We start from the raw sequence: 19,369 nt of genomic DNA, 5'->3' as shown, positions 1-19,369 counted from the left end.
GGCAAACTCCTATCTGTAGGAGGCAGAGCTGTATTGATCGCAAATGTCATGTAGAGTATCCCAATTCATATGTTGTCAGCAGTTAATCCACCAATTTATGTGATCAATAAATTACATAGCATTTTTGCCAAATTCTTCTGGAGCAACAATGTGGAAGGCAACTCTAGACATTGGTCATCGTGGACTAACCTTTGTATGCCTTATTAGGAGGGAGGCATAGGCTTCAGGTCCCTACATGATGTATCCAAGGCACTATTCTGTAAATTGTGGTGGAATTTCAGGACAAAGCCCAGTTTATGGAGTGCATTTATTAGTCAAAAGTACTACAAGAAACTAAATCCAGTAATTGTACCTTGGAAGCGTGAATCCAACGTGTGGAGAAAAATGCTAGAATGTAGGGACTTGATTGAGCATTAAATCTACTGGAAACCGAGAATGGGATTAGCTCAATTCTGGTTCGACAATTGGACTGAGCTGGGAGCCTTATATTTCCAAGTGCCTGCAGAGTTTGGTATCGATGAGGATATTCACAATGTCAATGATCTGGTTGAAAATGGTATGTGGAACTTGGAAATATTATTTCAGACTCTACCTGAAGATTTGGCAAACCACATTGTGCAGAATATTAGACCACCAAACGAATGTGCAGAGTTAGATACACCATTCTGGATGCTTAAAACAAGAGGTCATTTTTCAGTGAAGTCTGCATGGGATTACTTGTGAAGAAGAGACAACCCAAGATTAGCTTACATGATGATATGGGTCAAAGTCTTACCTTTTAAGATATCCTTCTTCCTGTGGAAGGTGTGGAAAGCCAAACTGCCACTTGATGATTTCTTGCATAAAATAGGATACTCCATGCCATCTAAATGTTGGTGTTGTGTTGATCCTAAGGAGGAGTCATTAGTACATTTGTTCTTCACATACAATTTAGCTATGAGTGTTTGGAATTACTTCTTGAGGAAAGCAGGAATTGCATTAGAAGGGTTATAATTACAACAAACAATTACAAAGTATTGGACATCACTAGTTGTTCCCAGATTGAAGCCAGTCTTACAAGCTTTACCTGCATATATTGTGTGGGAACTTTGGAAGATAAGAAACAGTTTGAAATATGGAGAAGCAGTGTCAGTGAGCAGAGTTATTTACCAGGTGTCATCCACTTTGCAAGCTCTAGTCCAACTGAAAAAGCCTGGACTGAATGTGCCTCACAATTGTGTGAACTTACTGAAAATGATGGAGAAATACACACCTCGATTGAAATATGTAAAGGTGTTATGGGAATTTCCTCCAAGAGGGTGGATCAAAGTAAATATGGATGGAGCATGTAGAGGGAACCCAAATAGGAGTTCAATTGGTTTTTGCATAAGGGATGAGGTAGGTGATTTGATATACGCAGAAGGAAGGGAAATTTCTGAAGGAACCAATAATGAATCAAAAACAGTAGCTATTGTGGAGGCTTTGAAGATGTGCAAAAATCTTAATTATTTTCAGATATGGTTGCAGACAGATTCCCTACTACTAAAGAACATTTTAGAGGAATCATGGAAGCCTCCTTGGTGTATTACTGGTCATGTAGAGGAGATTTTAAGATTGAAGGAACAAAGTATCTTCAAGGTCACACACATATTCAAAGAAGGGAATACACTAGCAGATCACCTTGCTAATTATGCTCTAGATGAAGGAAATATTGAATATCATGGTTTCTGGGATATGGACTCAAAAGGAAGGAGGATTATTAATGAAGATAAGATGCAATGTCCCTACATAAGAGTTAAGGTTGCAAGGAATTAGGAGGAAAAGAGGATACAATTCTCTACCATACTCGAATCATTCTTGAGGAGAGTTTGGTAAGAAATTTTAAAGCTAACATTGTTTACTTTCTTGCAGGTACACATTATGTTTTAAAGCCCTATTTTCTTGTGGACTCAAAGTTGGTAGTGTTAGTGCTGTACACTCAATTTTTGGACAGAAAGCTAAAGGTAGACACAAGCGTGCTCATTTGCAGAATAAAATATAAACAACAGGAAAGAATCGAGGAATCAGACTCGATAGAAACAAAAGGAACACAGGCGTGGTGTCAATTACTAAGGGTTTAACTTTGACCTCCATTGTCCTAAAGTATCAAGGAGCACTTCCTGTGGACAACTTTATTGTCAAGCATGCTGTTGTTTATTCGACACATGCTTCTTGGAACAGTACTGTTGGGCAAGCTTGTCTCTAAAGACGTGCTGGAGCGCAGAGGCATGGAGGCTTCAGTCAACAAATGGAAAAATGCAGCTGCTCAATGCAAGTTTTCACTTTATTCTCCATCTTACGCAAATGGGGAGTTGTTCTTCGATAGAATAGGAAGGCATGCACATGAGGAATCTTAAAAGTGATTCACTGATCACAAAGCTCATGCGTGAACAACTTTCACTTTCGAGGAATACAGATCACAACTCACGCGTGAACAACTTTCACGTTGCTTTATATACACAGCTCGAGATGTTTGTCTCCATGGGAGTGCAAGGGGAGATTCCAAGAGGTATGGGAATTAAAATATTGCACAAAGTGCACGCCTGCACCAAATGCAGCAGCTCTTTTTTCAAAGGAAAGCACATACTTATGGTGGAAAACAATGGATAATTTGCGCATTTATTTATTCAAAAAACCATGGTGCAAAATCGTTCAAAATGGCTGCACATGGGAGGAACTAGCATTGATAATTGTTTAATCACTTGGCGAAGATAATGAGGACCTCAATTGGGCACGCCTGGGTCAAAATATTAATGCTTCACATGCACACATGGTAACGTGCAAAGCAGCACATGCACGCCTGGAGGGACTAAGCTTTGGGCAGACTGTGTCTCTTATTACAAGATGCTAAGATATTGCAAAATGCTCGACAGAACAAATGCACGCCTATGCAATGGTGTTACATTTGACAAAAGGGCCAATTCGAAGCAAGAAGACAAACTTGGGCTTCAATGCAATGGAAACGAGTGAATCTAATTGGCCCACCAGATATGGGCTGCAACGCCACACAAATGGAATGGACTTTAAATGAATCACGGATCCATTCATGGACTAGTTTTTTATTATACAATTTTTAGTAGTGTTGTTGTGATATCAACTTTGAGTACACTACTCAACTTTGATAATAGGGTACATGTAATCTCTAAGGTTTATTCTTTACATTTCGTAGAACATTAAGGCACTTTATTGTGTTTTTCATATTTTATATAAATAAAAACTAGCCCTAGGCACTTGCCTAGCAGATTGCCAAAACAAAAACTAAAGGAGCTAGAGATAGTTCATGTCTACACATAATGGAATGTGAGACTACTCGTGGTGAAGTTGTGGTATGATAAACTCATTAAACTAGGCACAATGATATTTCAAGTTCACGGGAGGTAGACAAGTGTGTGGCAAAATAAGGCTATCAATTATGCACTATGACCAAAATAGAATGGGAATGAATATTCCAGTTAGAAAGAAAAGATGGTACCAACATATTGTTCGGGCCAGTGGCACTTTCTGAATTGAATATGTACTAAGGGTGTTAATATGAGTTTTGGGTGGTGTTGAACAGTAAAGGGAGATTATGAGAATGTTTACAAGGGAAAGTGGAGTGGTTTCTTAAATCCTATAAGGCACACAAGGAGGAAAGAGGTTGACCTTGAAAGGTCTGAGCACAATGTTACATTACATTTGATGCAATGTCGTGCATGTTGATGATATTAAGGTGCGTGCGCAGGCTAGAAGATATTATTCCTTTGACATAGAAGGTTCTATATGAAAACTAATCCAGTAATGTCTTCTATTGAGAATTTGGAAGAGCAAGTTGCAAGTACTCACATAAGATTGTAACCATATCAAGAAAATTATTGAAGAACTCAAATCCTAGGAGGTCATATGGAAGAGAAATGTGATATAGATGGTTCACTATTGATGAAAAATGGCCAGGTGATCATTTATGCCTCTAGGCAACCGAAGAATCATGAAAAGAACTATCCGGTACATGATTTAGAACTTGCCGCGGTTGTTTTTGTATAAAGATTTGGCGACATTATGTGTATGGGGTCCATGTTGATGTATTTATGAACCACAAGATCCTTCAATATATTTTTAAACAAAAGGAGTTGAATCTGAGACATAGAGGATGGCTCGGGTTACTCAAGGACTATGATATTGAGATTCTCTATCACTCGGGAAAGGCCAATGTTGTGGAGGATGCTCTTAGATGGAAATCTATGGGTAGTTAGCTCACTTGGAGATATATCAAAGGTCGCTGGCCAGCGAGGTTCACCAGTTGGCTAGTTTGGGAGTTCGTCTTGCGGACCCTAGTGAAGGGGGAGTAATTGTGTAGAATAAGGCTGAATCGTCGCTTGTAGCGGAGGTCAAAGAAAAGAAATACAACTATCCATTGTTAGCACAGCTGAAGGAGGGGATTCATAAACACAAGACCATAGCTTTTTCTTTTGGCATTGATGATAGTACCCTATGGTGCCCAGGGCACCTCTGTGTTCCAGATTTTGATAGTCTTCAGGAAAGGATTGTGGCAAAAGCTCACACTTCCAGGTATTTCATACACCCAAGTTCTACAAAAATGTATCATGATCTCGAAGAAGTTTATCGGTGGAATAACATGAAAAGGGATGTGGCAGACTTTGTGGAAAAATGTTTGAACTGTCAGCAAGTAAAGGTTGAACATTAAAGGCCTGGAGGATTGTTACAAAGTATTGAAATTCCAATGTGGAAATGGGAAATGATCAATATGTATTTTGTAGGGTTGCCGCGCACTCTGCACAAGTTTGACTCAATTTGGGTGATTGTGGATCGACTCACGAAATCAGCGCACTTCTTGCCAATCAAATCTACTGAAACAACATAACAATATGCTCAACTGTATATCAAAGAAATAGTCAGTTTGCATGGCACTCCAGTCTCAATCATTTCAGATCGAGTGGCTCAATTCACGGCAAATTTTGGAAGAAATTTCAGCAAGGTTTGGGTACTCAAGTAAATCTTAGTGCAGCCCTTCATCAATAAACTGATGGGCAGGCCAAGCGGACCATTCAGACGCTTGAGGATATGTTATGTGCTTGTGTTCTTGGTTTCAAAGGTAGCTGGGATGATCATTTAGCCATCATAGAGTTTGCTTACAATAATAGCTTCCATGCTAGTATTCAGATGGCACCATTTGAAGCATTATATGGTAGGAGATGTAGATCTCCCATTGGGTGGTTCGAGGATGGAGAAGCTGAATTGATAGGGCCAGACCTTGTGCATCAAGCTATGGAGAAGGTTAAGGTCATTAAGGAGTGGTTGAAAACTGCTCAGAGTCACCAAAAGTCTTATTCAGATGTTCGTCGTAGAGATTAAGAGTTCAAAGAAGATAATTAGGTATTCCTAAATGTTTCCTCCATGAAAGGTGTTATGCATTTTGGAAGTAAAGGAAAGTTATGTCCGAGATATGTCGAGCCATACAAAACCATTCAAAGGATCAGTCAGGTGGCATACAAGCTCGAGTTACCATCCGATATGTCATTGGTACACTCGATATTCCATGTGTCTCTGTTAAAGAAAGTAGTGAGAAATCCATCCTCTATTTTGCCGGTTGAAACTATCGAGGTTAATAAAGAGATTTTATATGAAGAAATCCCAATAGCCATTCTTGATAGGCAAGTCCGAAAGTTGAGAAATAAAGAAATTGCCTCCGTGAAAGTGTTATGGCAAAACCAACAGGTTGAGGAAACCACTTGGGAAGCTGAGGAAGAAATGAAAAAGAAGTACCCCATTTCTTTGAACAGCAATGAAACAGTTCTATGAAGTTGTTTCACATAAATTTTGTATCGCTTGTTCGGCTAATGTAAAGGCATTCCTTTCCAATTATATGTTCATTATGCGGCTATGATTGGTGTTGTTTTATGTTCTGTTGCGTCATTTGATAACATATATGTTGTTGAGGTATGTTTCTGGGATTCTCTAACAGGTGGATAGGCCCAGTTACAAGGGAAACTCTGCCGAAATTTCTAAAAAAATTTGGAGTTAGTCAAAATTTGGGAGTTAAAGATGTGTGAGAAAGGAGATAAGTTATACTAAGTATTTGCGTATTGACTCCAATTATCATTCGAGGACGAATGATCCTAAGCGGGGGAGAATGTAAAGCCCCAGAAAATTTTGCAAAGTAATTTAAGATTTCGTGGTGCCAAGGTATGCTAATTATTTTATTTTTTGTGAAAGTGAGGACTCATGACATTATGAATATCAATTGGATATGTTAAAAAGCGTATAAGTCATATTATATGTGATTTGGGGTCTAAGGAGAGGCCTCAGTCTAAGCCAAGTTGGAAAATTTATAATGGACTAAAGTTGTAAATGAGTACGCAAAATACCTCACTTCGGACAATCATATCTCCAGTTATATAAGGTTTTGTGTAATTCACAACCTATCAAATTAAAGATCTTTGAGTCTAGTTTCGGACGCATCAAACCGTTCGTCATTGGGAGGTGTATACAGAAAGTTACAACCATTTTACTGGGCATGTGTCATATGCGCGCCCAGGTGCGCGGCGAAAGCGCGGCCGCACATATTGGGAAGTATTCTGCCTCGGAGTGCTGCCTTAGCGTGGCCATTAGCGCGGGCGCGCTAGAAGCAAATCTCTAAATACCCCAAGACCGGGTATGGAGAGACTTTAAGTCATTTTTTATCAAGGGCTTGCTCTATCTAGGGGAATCCGTCCCATACTTCCTTCCTATGATCCAAGGTAAGGTTTTTGGAGTATTTTGAGTTGATTACTAATCTTAAACACTTATATTAACAAGGATTGATCATGAAAATCCATAGATTCCCATTCAAATAACTAAATTGATCTAGAACACCACAAGTGGGGATTCTAAAGATTTTTACTACAAGAGGTATGTCTATCACCTCTAACTACTCTATGGTGATTATTTATGTATGATATATATAGGTTAGAACTCATGGGATGGTGATTGGAAGCCATAAGTGCCTAACCTATATTGTGTTGGTGTAGTAGAGATTGTGTAATGGGTTAAATAAAGAGGTTGATGGGCAATTATATGGTGATTCCTTGAGTGCTCTAGTATATGTGTCCACACCGCTGGGCAATTCTATTATTGTAGATCATGTGTATCGCTCGTTTGTGGTTGCTATTGGGGGTCTTGAGACTAGTGTAGATCTTCTACTTCTCGATATGGTTGATTTGATATCATTTTGGGGACGGATTGACTGTCACCTTATCATGCTATATTGGATTGTCACGCCAAGATCGTAACCTTAGCTTTGTTGTGGTTGCCTCGATTGGAGTGGAGGGGGACTCCCAGTCATTCTACCAGCATGGTTATCTCTTATATGAAGGCTCGACATATGGTCGAGAAGGCGTGTTTGGCTTATTTGGCTTATGTTCGTGATTTGAGTGTTGAGGTTTCTTCTATGGATTTTGTGCCAGTTGTTCGGGAGCATCGATTTGGCTCCAGGTGCTCAGCCCATTTCTATTCCCCCGTACCATATGGCCCCGCCAGAGTCTAAGGAATTGAAGGAGCAGTTGCAAGACTTGCTTGATAAGGGCTTTACTAGGCCTAGTGTCTCGCCTTGGGGTGAGCCGATGTTGTTTGTTAAGAAGAAGGATGGATCGATGAGGATGTGCATAGATTATCGGAAGTTGAACAAAGTCACCATCAAGAATAAGTATCCATTGCCGAGGATTGATGATTTATTTGATCAGCTTTAGGGTGACAAGGTGTTTTCGAAGATTGATTTGAGATCTTGCTACCATCATTTGAGGATTAGGGCATCTGATGTCCCTAAGACGGCTTTTCAGACTCGATATGGGCATTATGAGTTCCTAGTGATGTCCTTTGGGTTGACATATGCCCCATCAAATCCCTATCTGGATTCCTTTGTAATTGTTTTCATTGATGATATCTTGATCTACTCCCTCAGCCGAGAGGAGCATGAGTAGTATGTTCGAGTCATTCTCCAGACTTTGAGAGACAGCCAGTTATATGCTAAGTTTTCAGAATATGATTTTTGGTTGAGTTCAATTGCATTCTAGGGTCACGTTGTATCAGCAGAGAGTATTTAGGTAGATCCAAAGAAGATTGAGGCAGTCAAGGACTGGTCTATACCCATATCGACTACAGAGATTTAGAGTTTCTTGGGTTTGGCGAGTTATTACAGTCAGTTTATGGAGGGTTTTCATCTATAGTACCTTTGATGACCAGGTTAACCCAGAAGGGTGCCTAGTTTAGGTGGTCGTACGAGTGTGAGGCGAGCTTTTAGAAGCTCAAGACGGCTTTGACTACGACACCAGTATTGGTGTTGCCCACAGGTTCAGGGCCATATACAGTATATTGTGATGCATCTTGTATTTGACTTGGTGCTATGTTGATCCAGAATGCCGAGGTTATTGCATATGTTTCGCGGTAGTTGAAGATTCATGAGAAGAATTATCCAGTTCATGATTTAGAGCTAGCAGCCATTGTTCGAGCACTGAAGATTTGGAGGCATTATTTTTATGGCGTGTCGTGTGAGGTGTTCATGGATCATAAGAGTTTGCAGTATTTGTTCAAGAAGAATGAGCTAAATTTGAGGCAAAGAAAGTGGTTGGAGCTATTGAAAGACTATGATATCACCATCTTGTATCATCCTGTGAAGGCCAATATGGTGGCCGATGCTATGAGAAGGAAGTCATCCAGTATGGGGAGCCTTGCATATATTCTAGTCAGTGAGAGACCGCTTGCCTTGGATGTTCAGGCTTTGGCCAATCAGTTCGTGAGGTTGGATGTTTCTTAGCCAATTCGTGTTTTAGCTTGCACAGTCGCTTGGTCTTCATTATCCGAGCATATAAGAGACCGGCAGTATGATGACCCTCATTTTCTTGTCCTTAGGGACACGGTATATCACGGTGGTGCCAAGCAGGTTACGGTTGGAGATGATGGGTTTTGAGAATGCAGAGTCGTGTTTGTGTGCCTAATATGGATGGACTTCGTAAGTTGATTCTAGAGGAGGCCTATAGTTCCCGGTATTCTATTCACCCGGGCACCGCTAAGATGTATCACGATTTGGTGAAGCATTATTGGTGGAGGAGGATAAAGAAGTATTGTTGCATATGTAGCTCGGTGTTTGAATTGTTAAGAGGTAAAGTACGAGCATCAGAGACCTGGTGGTTTGCTTTAGCAGATTGAGATTCCTGAGCGGAAGTGGGAGCGTATCACTATAGATTTCGTTGTTGGGCTCCCACAAACTCAGAAAAAGTTTGATGCAGTATGGGTTATTGTGGATAGGATGACTAAGTCAGTGCATTTCATTCTTGTGGAAATTTCCTAATCTTCGGAGCGGTTGGCAGAGATTTACATCTGTGAGATTGTTTGTTTTCATGGTGTGCCCGTGTCTATCATTTCTGATCAAGGGACACAGTTTACCTCGCATTTCTAGGGGGTAGTATAGTGTGAGTTGGGTACGCGGGTCGAGTTGAGCACAACATTTCATCCTCATATGGATGGACAGCCTGAGCGTATTATTCAGATCTTGGAGGATATGTTTTGGGCCTGCATATTTTTTTGGAGGTTCTGGGGATCAGTTCTTGCCGTTAACGGAGTTTTCCTACAACAATAGTTATCAGTCGAGCATCCAGATGGCTCCCTATGAGGCATTATATGGTAAACGGTGTCGATCGTCTGTTGGATGGTTTGAGTCGGGGAGGCTCGGTTGCTGGGTACAGACTTAGTGTAGGATGCCTTGGACAAGGTTAAGATCATTCAGGATATACTTCGTACAATGCAGTCTAGGCAAAAGAGTTATGCCGACAGTAAGGTTCGTGACGTGGCATTCATGGTCGGAGAGAGAGTGTTGCTTTAAGTGTCACCCATGAAGGGTGTGATGCGGTTTGGGATGAAGGGAAAGTTAAGCCCTAGGTTCATTAGGCCTTTTGAGATTCTTCAGAGAGTGGGTGAGGTGGCTTACGAGCTTGCGTTGCTACGAGCTTTATCAGTAGTGCATCTAGTGTTTCATGTGTCCATGCTTCATAAGTATCACGGCGATCCATCCCACGTGTTAGACTTCAACACTGTCCAATTGGGCAAGAATTTAATCTACGAGGAGGAGCCGGTAGCTATCCTAGACTGGCAGGTTAGACAGTTGAGATCGAAGAGTTATCCATTGATTCATGTGCAGTAGAGAGGTCAGCCTGCTGAGGCAGCTACCTGGGAGTCAGATTCCAATATGCGGAGCCGATATCCACATCTTTTCATCTACTCAGGAAATTTTCTATGTTTGTTCGAGGATGAACGGTTGTTTTAGATATGGAGAATGTGATGACCCAAAAGGTCATCTTTTGTTTTAGAATCAATGGATAACTTTTCTCGATATGAGGCCTTGAAAACCTCATTTTATCTCTTCTAAATTTGCGTGCACAGATCGGGTGCGTATTCGAAAAGCCCTTATGTTCAAATTTTACTTTGAAATCATCAATGAAATGCCTAAAATGAAGATGGATTTATGAAATATAACCAAAATTGAGCATAGGACACTTACCCCAATCCATATAGTAAAAATCACCTCCAAAAATAGTCCAAATTCGAGCTCCCCAACTTGTTTACCGTGAAAATGGTAACAACAATTAAATTTGTAAATGAGATTATAAAAATATGTGATCTATTCTCGAGCTAGTTGTTAGAGCAGTTGATACTAAGAACGTGAAGCTTAACGATGAAATGCGATCTAAAAGAAGACAGTGATCAAACCGAAGGGGCCTGTTGCCCGGATGCAAAGCCGGTCGATAAGGACCTCGAGGTCGGGACTCGAATCGAGCTCGAGCTATTGGGGGAAATCGGGAATAGGATAACAATTAAAGATATGATCAAGCAAGTCTATTTACGGCAAAAGTTATGCAATATAACATGAAATAAGTAAGATGACAATAAATATTAAAGCGGCCTCTAGCCAGTGAGAACGAACAAAATAGGAGAAAGAGAGAGAGAGAGAGATATTATTGCTTTAGTGGAGAAATGGAGCAACATCCTCCTTTTACAAAGTGGTATGGGTTCCCGTTATATAGGTCAAGGAACAATGTATGGTACAAATATGTGGAGATTAAACACAACGTACGGATATGGGATGGTTTGATGTGATGCCTCAGCATAGGCTCTAGATAGGTCGGGCCTGTCAGACGTAGGGCTTCCCCCTCCATCTTGACTTCGGTCTTTGTTTCCTCCGAGTTGGGCTCCGATGAGCCCCGAGGTTGGGAACTTGGTCGCGGCCTCCCGCACTCGGTGTGCAGAGGCAAGCTTCCAAAATGTCTCGATAGCAAGAAATCAAGTCTTCTGATTTCGTCGTATACAAATAGTCTCCGCATTTCTAGTAATGAAAATATGGGAAATGATTATGACACTTGACTCCTCGAGCTTCTTTTGGAAAATGCCATATCGATGATGCAACTCCTGGCGTAAGTTTCGCGGTGATTGGACATCCACGGGCTCGTGCTTTTAAACTTCATTCATTGCACTCCTGATTCTTGTTTTTCAAGGTGAAGGTACCGCCGTCAGTTCTATTTTCCATGGATGCATTCCTTCTAAAGCCTAGATGACTGTGTCGTAATCTGCTATAAATGGGGATTCCTTGGCTTTGCTTTTCCTATCCTAGTGCTTTTGTTGGCTCGCTTGCCTTTCCCTTCTTATAATCTTCTTTCACCCCTGAACATCATGCTAGGGGCTCTTGACCTTAAGGCCGTTTGGAGGAGTTTCCTTAGACTGTGTTGTGACCTTCTGCTAGGGCTTCCCTTCGTCGAAAATAAACGCGTTGTTCCGCTGTTGTTGCAGTCGTCGGTATGTTGGCTCTTGCTGTTGCTGCTGGGCCGAGGTGATGATGGACGGGGAGTCGATTTCTCCCTTATGTAGATAGTTGTTCACCGCTTGCCTTATGCACCACTGCTCACTCTCCTACCTGGGCCTGGTGTGGAACTTCATCCCTAGGGTTTTTTCTTTCCCAAGGGATAAAGTGGCATTACCGGCCGCTAATTCTAGGGCCCGCCGAATCTTCAACCTTTGGCTTCGGCGGGCAACATCTCTTTTCTCTACCTCCTCTGCGTCCCCTCCTTTTCCTCTTCTTCATCTTCTCCGATGGTGATCCCTAGGGGGATTGAGCTGGGAACCTATGAGAGGTGGAGATCGAAGGGGTCACCCTCGAGTATACATGCTCGAGGGTGCGGTGCCCGAGGATGCTGATACCGGAGATGGACTCTCGAGGGCGGACCGGGTGCCGGGTTTCATCGTATGTACATCCTTCCGTTCCTCCACTTTGGGGGTAGACTCCTGTAGGATTTTGCAAGTTGTATGTAATGACCCCTCGAGGGTTGCTTGTACACAAACTTTTATGAATAAGAATATACCCCATTGATTTTTACTTTCGAACTTTGCTTTGTTTTTCTATGCTCTTATTCCCTTCGGGGCCCTTTGAACGCTTTCTTTTGTTTGCTGGATGCTGATATCGGGCTTGGGCACAGTCATCCATTCCGTTCTTCTGCTGATCGGCATAGCTCTCATCTGAACCCATTGTCATACTTCGGACCAATCCTGGATTGATCTTATACGTCCGGGCTATCGAGGCCCTCCGAGTTGTATGGAGATCATGCGTCGAATTATGGGGCCTTCGGGGTTGTTACCCTGGATGAAGGTCATCTTTGGTTACCCGAGGGCCCCTATTGATCTTGATGTAGATAGCCCCTATAGAATGTATAGGATAAACTTCTGTTGAGGAGTTTTCCTGTATTCAGGCGCTTCCTCGGACCTTCATGGAGCTTTCAAGATCAGAGCTTCCTGTGATTATTCCTCTTTTCAGAAAGAGGAGATCAAGAGACCAGGTACTTGCGTTCCATCAAGTGTTGGCATTTAAAGCTTCCCGAAGTCCGACTTCTTTGGGCTGGGGGTTCTTGACGTAGAGTGCTCTCGTGAGCTTGGAGATAATATGAATGGACCCTCGAGTATTGAATTCTTGTTGAAGGATGTTTTCTGGATCGGGTATTGACCCGTCGACTGGGATCGAGGTTGTTGGCTTCCCGGGGCTTGCCTCGGGCAGGCGAGTCGTTGCTGCTTCTTGCATTTTGAGACAGCCGCCTTTCTGCTTTGGCACAGGGTACTTCATCTCTTTAGGCGCAAAAGGTGTTGGTGCGCGCCCTTGCTTTGACCTATTAGTTTCACCATAGTCATGGAAACCTCTTCGGGGCCGATCCGGCAGGGGATGGGGGGTGCTGCTCCTGGTGCTCAGGAACCGATGGAGTTCACTCTAGAGATGACATCCTTGATAAGAGAGGAACACCTGGAGATGGCGAAAAGATATTGCGGGTGGAGCGAGGGGATAACACTGTAGGTTCTTTCCCCATATGAGGGCATTGCGGACTCCACATATAGATTCTTGAGTGTATACCTACACCCTTTCGCATTTGGCCCCCCTGATAGGGAGAAGGTCTGGCTTGAATTCATGCTTGATCACCTTATCAGGCTATATCGGCCTTTCCATCATCGAGGCCTGCTAACTCTGAGGTGTCGTTTGTCCACGCCCTTTGTTATTAATGACAAGGAAAGCGGGGATTGAGAGTGGGCCAGTTGGTTTATGCGGTTCGAACGACCGACATTATCCCTATGGAGTTTTACCAATTTCTCAAAGGGTGGAATATGCACGTGAGTGAGGCGTTTGGTGCTTTTTCAGGTTTCGCCTATAGCGAAAATTAGCTGAGTAATAATGTTGTCTCCCATGTTGCAGCAACTTCGTGGATGCCAGGTGAAGTCCATGATCTGCCTGGCTGGGTCCGGAAGCTGGTGACCCATTCGTCCTACGACGAGCGCAGGTGGCGAGCTTTACTTCATACTGGATGGGGAGCGTAGTACCATGGTATGTGCGTATGCTACCTTTGCCTTGCCTTCGAATACCCGAGGTAATATTTTCCTCTTACATTTGTGCTGGATTCTTCGTTTGCAGATATCGGGCAGTTCCTTGGGATGAGGCACCCGCGGTGTGATGGAGCCTTTAGTGATGCTGGTCGGGCTCACATTTCCGTGGAAGGGGCGTCGCCCTGGTCCACTGCTCCAGGAGTGCCTGATCCCTGGCCGACAGTTCCTTTGAGCGAATACGCTGTGCCCGAGGTCATTTCTTCTGGGCCGTAGGGGCAAGATCAACAGGAGTGTGTTCCGACTTCGAGGAAGTCCGTCGCTTTACTTTGTGGTGAGTTTATGTACAGTTTACCATGTGCCCCGTGTCCTCCTCCGTCTATTGAACCTTCCTTGTGCCAGCATGTGATAGGCTTAGGTATGAGCTGCTCCATTAAGGGGCCAGGCTTTAGAAGATTCTGGATAAGGGTGAATCCCTTAGGTTCCTTAGCGAGGAGAAGGAAGTTGAGTTGCAGCATTGGCGATATGAGTTGTACCGGAGCTCAAACTATGAGATCTATTTGATGGAGCAGGTAACTTCTTGTAGTACGTGCTTTACTCCTTTCTATCCTTAAGGCTAACACCTTTGTGTATCAGTTGCAGAGGAAGGCAGAGGCCTTGGAGTACCTCAAAGGCGATGTCAACCCTGTCAGAGTTGCTTTCGGGGAGCTAAAAACCCAAGTGCAGGCTCGAACTTTGGAGGAGAAGAGTACCTCGGCTAAGGTTCCTGCCTTCGAGGTCCAACTTTGCTTGACTCATGACAACGCCAAAGTTCAAGCAGATATGATTGGGAAACTCGAATCTAATCTCTCGAAGGTCAGAGATGAGATAATTGATGCCCTAGAAGAAGCGACACTAAGCCTAACCAAGGCCGATCATGAGATGGCGATTTGTATGAAGGATGTTGCTGATGCCCAAGTTGAGCTGAAGCGAGCTCTCAACCGGGGGAAGAGGATCAAGGAATATGTTCGTTGTAGATCCCGAAGAGTGCTACTCGAGGAGGTAGGTGCAAGGGGTTTCGTCCTCTCGGAGGAATTGGCTCGAGCAAGGGCGGATGAGTGTGACGCTCGGTCATTTATTGTTGATGTTGCGGAGGCCGAACTCGACAAGTTGTAGCCCTTTAGCACAGAATGTAGACTTTGCCATTTTGTCACTTTTGACTTTGCCATTTTGTTGCTTTGGACTTTGCTAGTTTGTCGCTTTGTTTTTGATATATGTCGGGCATGCCTGTAGATGGAGAATGCAATTTTTCGCGCATGTAATAAATAAGAAGAAATTTGAAGCTTTATTTCTTCTGTACATTTTTGTTGTTGTTGCTTTCGATCGGGATAGCTGGTTTTTGTGTTTTGCGAGGTCCTCATAGGACCTGAACGGATTGTCCACACCCGGGGGCTCTTAAGTGCGATCCTTAGCGCGAGCAGCTGCAGGGGCCTTCGTGCTTGGCCCGGCTATTTGGGCTTAGTCTCCGAGTTGGGCTCCGGCTCTAGCCTTCTTGGCCTTGATGTTTTTGTGCCCGTTCGGGCAGGTAGCAATCGTTTTTATCTCTTGCCCTTGGGCATTTGCTGTTCCAACTGTTTTGGGTCCAGTCTTCGAGTCGCATTGTGACTCGAGCATCAATTGACCTCAAGCTCTTACCTGCCTGCATGGTCGGATGATGATGGCCCTTTGTGCTCTGGTTCAAAGTGACCTTACGGGCGGGTGTCCCAGAGGTTTACTCGGCCGGTGATGGTGGCACTTATGCCATGCCCTTAGACGTATTGCAGTTTTTCGGTCCAGTCTCCGAGTCGCATTGCGATTCAAGCTATAATCGACCCTTAAATTTCCTTAATTTCCCAACCGACGATAGTGGTTCTTATGCCATGCCCTTAGGCGTATTGCAGTTTTTGGGTCCAGTCTCGGAGTCTCATTGTGATTCCAGCAATAATCGACCCTAAATTTCCTCGATTTTCTGGCCGGCGATAGTGGAACTTATGTCGTTTGTCTGTTGAGATCTTTCAGTATGTGGCCCGAAGGCTTGCATAGTTAACTATAAATGCAATGTATAGCCTAAATTTTAGGGTTTTCATGCCTGTTGAGGTCTTACGGTTTTCCATGCCTATTGAGGTCATACAGTTTGTCATGCCTATTGAGGTCTTACAGTTTGTCATGCCTATTGAGGTCTTACAGTTTGTATGATGTAGAATAGATCTGGTTATGCCGAGTCTGCCTGCTTGGGGTCTTACAGTTTCAGATTTTCCAGTGCTCGGCGATTGGCGACAGTCTCCGAGTAATCGAGTTTGTTTAAGCTTGAAGACCGCTTCTCGTGAACTCGGAGTTGCATTGTGAGGGATTTCTGACCTTGGGGTTCCGACCCTGGGGCCGTATGGGCATTGAACCATTTAAGTCTCCGATTATCTCGTGACATATTCAGCGGAGAGGCCTTTGCTATGAATATGCCGAAATAGCCTTTTTCGAAGTATGAAATGCCGAAAAGATATTCTTTATTGCTTGGAGTAAATATAGGCTATAAATACATGTCGTCTCGTTTTGTGAGCTTGGCCCACGTGGGTGCGGCTCCTCTGATCATCTGATCCATTTACATGATTCTGTTTTGAAACTTAGCCTGCTATTTAATGGCCCTTCTGCGGGGACGGTGCCCTTAAGAGAAGGCCATCGCACGTCGTCTGACTGTAGAAAAAAGGCCCGCGATTTTGTATGCTACTTTATTAATAATCTTGCTAGCGGGACCCTCTTTATGTTGGAAGTTTGGTCGAGGGAAGAGAGCACGACGGACCCCACAGAGACCTCGAATCTCCGAGTGGAGTTATAACTTATGAATGCCTCGGTTGACTGCCTGCATATACGTTAGCAAAAGAAAAAAAACAACAAGGGAGCGAAGTAGTTCTTCCCTGTTGCGGGATATGTAGGCGACGTTTTAAGGTATGGTATGTTTCTGCCGTTTCGAGGCACGAGCCCATAATACAACCTTTTGTTGTGTTCAACTAGGCTTTGCCGAAGATGTAGTTCTGCTCACCCTTTGATCCCTTCGAGGGCGGAGGTATTGATGCCAGTGATGGGTCATATGGTGAGGGATTTCCTCTCATCGTGTGTAGCTCCTTGTCGAATACTTTAGTCCCACCTCTGTCGTGGAGTTTCATCGCTTTGGTGGAATGTGGTTGAAGTCACCTCCTGGCGGTGTGCCCGTTGTCATTTGAATAAAACATCCGTGTTTTGCAGGCTCGGCGTTCCAACCCAAGCTTAGGCGGGCTGTATAGAGGGAGCGGCCTTCTTAATTGTTGTGGCGATCGGCGTCTGGAATCCATCAAGGATTCGAGGTGTGGGAGTGATTTGGTTCGTTAGTCCGAACCGCCCCATTGGCTTTGTCCTGGCATCGTCGGTATAATTGATCGAACCATCTGCATTTATGAACACATATTTTATTTGAAATAAGTCAGATGAGGGAGGGGGTTACCAATCGCGTTAATATGAGGCCGAGGCGAATTCTCGGCGTCCCTTTCCTTGGATGCAAGGGTGTCCTTTGGGTATATTCCCTAGACCCGTCTTTCCCCAGCGATGAGCCCTTTCACTCTACATTTTATAGATCATTGAAGGGTGTCGCCGTCCCTTTACTGTCGTGGCAATACGTCGTGGCTTTTCAGTTTCATTTTTCCTATTCTCCTTCCTCCCTTGGAGCTGGATCTGAGCCTGACCACTCGATGATACTTGGTGGCGATCTCTATTGAATAGCACAATTATCGTTCTTTTGAGTCGGTGACTGCGCTCGCCCTGTGGTTCCTGCACTGGGCCATGGTTCTCTTGAAGGGGTCTTGGTCGAATAGGTCTGAGCTTCCTGCCGTTCCCGGTTTCGCTTATGGTGATCACGATGTTTGGTATAGCAATGCTGAAATCTTACTCGACTGGGCGGGGTTTCCCTGCCAGCTGTGCCTTGTTGAATATGGCTCCATTGGAGGTTCTTCAAGGGTGCTGTCTTCGGGATATTTCCCTATTGTTGTGAGGTAGGTTGCATCTCGAGTTGTTCCTTTCATTCGCAACGCATGGATGATACCTCTATCCGTTTGGCATTAGCTTCTTTGGCGGGAGTCTTCTTGGATATACTAAACCCAAGGAGGTTCCCGGATGGTTGTCCATACCCCCAATTCATGGCTGGTGCCGGGTGTGGGCATCCAACTAGAATTAATCTGGGTATCTGATCAGGCTTTGCTTGAAATGTCCTGGAGTCGTTGGGCATGCTTCGTTCAGGCCTCTGGTGATGGTCTGTGTTGCCCAATCATTTGAAACCAGGATCGATCTCATTCGTCCTATTAGGGAATAGGGTGAGGCTTCCCGCAGTATTTCATTTCTTCTTCGTTTGGCCTCAGGTGTATCGGGCCCTCTCAGTACTGCCTTGATGGAGTCAGCGCGTGCTTCTGCGGAGGACCGCGCTGGTATGGTAAGCAAGTCTATGAGGTCAGGTGCTTGGCGATTGCTGCAAGAGCTTCCATGAACCTGATTCGATACTTTTGAAGAGATTCCCAATCATCCTCACAGTGGTGGGGTCGGTTACCGATCCGTCATTACTTAATATCTCAGGTACCAGCTCGGCGTAAGGAGGTGTCTCCGGCGCTACTGCGTTGGGAGTCTCCGGGCGACTTTGCAGCTGAGCGATAGCCAACTATCGTGCCTATAACATTTCAAAAATAACATGAAGATTAACTTCTTGTTCTACCCTGGCCGGGGTTTTTTGAGCTTCCTGTCGGTCAATGCACTGTATACTGTCATCGATGCGTGAGGCTTCTTCGACCTGTTGCGCGCCTTGCAAGCACGCGTCCCCTTGAATCGATCCAAATGCGTTATCGGGGTCCTGCGGTGTCGTGCCAACCTCTGGAGCAGCCACACTATTTTTGCCGTGGTTTTTGGGGTAGTCGTTCTCGGTTTCGCTTACCGAGCCGGACATTAACCTAAAATCAAAAGATCTTGGGCAAGAAAAAGTATGAAAGATAATGTGCATTTGTGTGAAACTTGAAAGAAAATAATCTCTATTTTTTTAGCCCCACAGTGGGTGCCAAACTATTTAACGTGAAAATGGTAACAACAATTAAATTTATAAATGGGATTCTAAAAATACATGATCTATTCTCGAGCTAGTTGTTAGAGCAGTTGATACAAAGAACGTGAAGCTTAACGATAATATGCGAGCTAAAACAAGACAGTAATCAAACCGAAGGGACCTGTTACCCGGATGCAAAGCCGGTCGATAAGGACCTCGGGGTTGGGACTTGAATCGAGCTCGAGCTATCCGGGGCAACCGGGAATAGGATAACAATTATGGATATGATCAAGCAAGGCTCTTTACGGCCAAAGTTGCATAATATAACATGAAATATGTAAGAAGACAATAGATGTTAAAGCGGCCTCGAGCCAGTGAGAACGAAAAAAATAGGAGAAAGAGAGAGAGATATTA

The sequence above is a fragment of the Nicotiana tabacum genome, chromosome 7 (genome assembly GCF_000715075.1).
Source record: "Nicotiana tabacum cultivar K326 chromosome 7, ASM71507v2, whole genome shotgun sequence".
Classification (NCBI taxonomy): domain Eukaryota; kingdom Viridiplantae; phylum Streptophyta; class Magnoliopsida; order Solanales; family Solanaceae; genus Nicotiana; species Nicotiana tabacum.
Note: the sequence above shows the minus strand (reverse complement) of the source record.